The 4,057-nt window shown below is 43.5% G+C and overlaps 1 pseudogene; it reads left to right on the top strand.

Moving 5' to 3' along the window:
* Positions 1-1,986: 1,986 nt before the first annotated feature.
* The window catches only part of LOC105296520, a 7,477-nt pseudogene continuing 5,406 nt past the window's right edge, over positions 1,987-4,057 (top strand).

Below are 4,057 nucleotides of genomic sequence, written 5' to 3'. Positions count from 1 at the left end.
AAGCACTGTGTCACACCCCACTGTAACTCAGCATTGTTCAGGCAGCTCTGGGATTCTCTCTGGATATCCGAGCAGGCTGTCACCTTTCAGGGGAAGAGACACTCTGAGGGAGGTCCCCAACACTCCTCGTGGCTCCACGTGGGTGTCATTTCACTGCTTAGCCAGCCCGCCTCCCTGACTTTCATAGATAGCCCCAAGTTCCTGATTCCCTTACAGGAAATGAGAAAGGACACAGACAAAACAACCCTCCCTTCTTCAGACATCAGCTGCAGATAAGTTTGACAACAAAACCAATAAAACTTGAGTGTCACTTTCTGTAGGATTCAGTCATTCAAGTGACCGTAGAAAAAGCTGATTAAAAACCTAGATTCAAACCAAACTTTACCTAGTTGTATAACAGGGCCAGGTCACTGACCCTCCCTAAGCCTCATTTGTAAAATTTATGAAGTCAGAATATCTACCTCATAGACTCGTGTGATATGCACATATATACTTAGAAAGGACGCTTAAAGTGCTGAGCACAATCCTTGGCACTTAGTTAATACTGGACCAATGTCACCTGGCCCAAAAACTGAAATTTTAAAAGCTTATTTCACACCTGCTGTTTTCTGAACTTTGCTCCTGGATCTGTGGGAAAGAAACAAAGAGAAAACCTCAGTTCTCCTCAAGCGACAGTAATATGTCCTCATGAATCACGCGGTTCTGACTCTCCAGACAGGAAATCAGGTCCCTCGGGGCTCAGAGAGGCTGCAGCCAGGAATGCAGAGGTGGAGCCCAACGGAGAAACTGCTTTGGGGTGGGGACAGTCTGTGACCCTATAACCTTGGGCAGCAGGAAAGTGCCTCTCTGTCCCCTCGCAAGCCCAATCCAACTAATCTGAGTGCAGCAAACCTCTTCTATTGACCAGCCTTGCTCTGATTTAAATTTCAAACAACCCAGCATTTTATTCTCTTCTCACCATCCCTGAAAGCTAACCACTATGGATTTTACAGGCCTCGAAGCCCTGGGCTCACGCACTCTATTTGCACAATCTTTGCATAAGGAAAAGGCAGTCGATGCAAACTGAATTAATTGTAATTGACCATAATATGCTTACAGAAATGCCAAGGAGTTTTCATTAGTAGATAAGCCCCAAAGTATCGCCAATGATTTACACGTGCAGGAACACACTGCATGGCCACAGTTAATTACAGGACCCTCCACAGAAGGTGCTTCATCAAACCCTGGCAGAGGCCTTCTGAGAGCCAGTGACACCTCCAGGGACCAACACATTTTGACTCACTTCCTGTGAAAGATTTTGAAGTCTCCGCCTGAGATATGGGAGAGCCAAGGCTGCCCCTGTTGGGCTCAGGCTGCATGGTTGCTGCTCGCTGCCCCAGCCTCTGTGTCCTTGGGCCCCTGCACTTGGAGTAGCTGGTCCCTCCCACACCATCCCTAGCCTCAGTCCTTCTCCATCATCATCATTGCTAAAGCTGGTATTGAATTTGTGTTCTGATTTACATAACAGACCTTCATTCACTTATTATTTTTAACAAATATTTTCTAAGTGGCTCCTATGTGACAGCCTTCATGCTAAGATTGGGGATGCAAAAGAGATATGGACCTACCACACAGCTTAAAATCTAGTGAAAGATTAAAAGATTAAATAAGTAAGCACCCGAGTGTCAACAGATGATAATGAGATGAGAGTAAACAACAGGAAAAAAATGAAGGAAATTGGGGCTTTTTATTAGGGAGTATGGAAGGAGAAGGTTTGTTAGAGGAGGGAATATTTAAGTTGAGGCCTGAAACATGAAAAGGCACCATTTAGATGAGTTATTAAGCAAGAATGTTCCAAGCAGCAGAAATAGCATGTGCAAAGGCCCTGAGGCAGGAGTGCAGCTGGCACCTTTTATAGGCTCACGAGGCAGAGAATGGAGGAAGGTGAGGCAGGACAGCAGCTGAAGGCCAGATACGCAGGACCTTCCAAACCAGGCTTGAGGTCGCATGACCTTGAATTCAATTCCAAAAAGACGGGGAGCCATGAAAGAGATTAAAGTGAGTCTCTTGGAGTGGATAGTCAGGTAGTTTTTAAAAATCTCTCTGGCTGTCAAAAGTGGCAGGAAAACAGATTTTTGGAGAACAAAAGTAGAGAAGGGAGATTAGTTAGCAGGAGACCGTTAGAATCATCCTGGCAATAGGTGATGGTGTCCGATGCTAAGTCAGAATGGAGACAAGTGGAGAGGGGACAGGTCCTCTGTCTACTTGAGGTCCTGCGGCTGAGTGCCTTTCTTTGTCAAATTCCTTCAACAACCAGAGCTCCCTGGAGTCTGCAGCCTTGTTCCTGTACCTCAGAAGAACCCAGTACTTCTGACATGACAATAACTTATCTTCTGCCTGAATTCCCTAGAACAGTGCTGTCCAAAGAGAAATATAATGTGAGCCACACATATAACATTAAATTTTCTAGTACGCTCTAAAAAGAAAAAGGTGAAATTAACTTAATAGTATTTTATTTAACCCCATCTATCCAAAATAACATTGTATAAAGGTGTAATCAATGTAAAATTATTTAATGGGATATTTTACCTTTTTTCATGCTAGGTCTTCAAAATCCAGTATATATTTTCTACTGAGGGCATACCTCATTTGGACTAGACACTTTTCAAATGCTCAATAGTCACATGTGTCTGCTGGCATCCTTATTATACAAGTGCAGCTCTGACTCTGCTCACCTGAACTTCTTCTCCATCCTCTGCCCACCTTCTGAGAAACTCATGACTTTTATCAAGAACCTGGGGATGCATTACAAGCCTTGACTGACAGGCCACCTAATCCCCAGAGCTCCATGAATATCAGATCTTCTGTTTAACAGACCACATTACCACCAGATCCCTGAATGAAGACCACATGATCCCACGGTCCCATGGTATCTATGCCACATAATCGCAAACCTCAGGTTTAGGAGTTTAACGCCCAGGCTGAAATTCCTTTAGCATTTCCAACCTGATCTGCAAATCCAGTGCAGGGTCCACCCATTGGAAGGGATGAGGAGCTTTGTCATAAGGTCAATCTCTCAACAGGCTTTTATCATTATGCAAATCGGGAGTGTGTGCCTAAGTCCTGAGAGAGACGACAGGCAGGCTGGGCACATGGAGGCTGACCCAGAAGTCCACTGTGAAGTGGGTCACTGCCACAGATGGGTACTGTGATTCGACATCGCTTGTGATATTGACAATGATTATGAAAATCATCATCATAATAGCATTTTTCTCATTCAATTCTTAGAACACCCTTTGCATCGGGTACAATTATTTTCCATTTTATGTGTAACGAAACTGAGGCTCAGAAAGGTTCATTGCCTTGCCCGAGGTCACACAGCTAGTAAGTGAAGGATCTTGAATCTGAGTCCTGATTTGATGTGTGGCCACTGTGTATACCGCCTCCTATAATAATCACCACAATTGCTGTTCCTTCCACTCATACTATCAACATTTAGAGCTTCATAGGTGTCAGACATTGCACTAAACACTTCACATACATTCATTCACCGAACCCTCAAAATAAACCTGTGAGGTGGCTATTATATCTATGCAACTGCTATACTTTCTGTATGAGAGAAAGGTATTCTCATTTTATAGATGAAGAAACTATGGCACTAAGAGGAGAATTGATTTGTACAGGGTTGGACAACGAGTAGGTGGCCAAATCTGGGTCCTAACAACCACTGCCCCCTCCTCTCACTGCTAAGCAACAGGTGTTATGCCCTAGCCCTCTGGTGCTTTATGTCTATTCTCATCTTTGCAATATCCTAATGTGATAACTATTATTATTAACATTATGTTATATAGGGAGAAACTGAAGATAAAAAGGATTACCAATCTTTCTCCAGGTCGCATGACTGGTAAGTCTTGGTGGAGCTAAAATTGGAATCAAAATCTGTGCATCTGACTGGTGCTGAGCTAAAGGAATACTTGGTCAGATAATTTAATAATTAAGTTCTGAAGCCAGATCTACTTCTGCCTCTTCCACAATTGGTTTATGTAAAATAGTAAATTTCCTTCTTTTCTTCCACTAG

Source organism: Pteropus vampyrus, unplaced genomic scaffold, assembly GCF_000151845.1.
Source record: "Pteropus vampyrus isolate Shadow unplaced genomic scaffold, Pvam_2.0 Scaffold125, whole genome shotgun sequence".
NCBI classification, from domain to species: Eukaryota; Metazoa; Chordata; class Mammalia; order Chiroptera; family Pteropodidae; genus Pteropus; species Pteropus vampyrus.
This window is presented reverse-complemented; position numbering and strand designations above follow the sequence as displayed.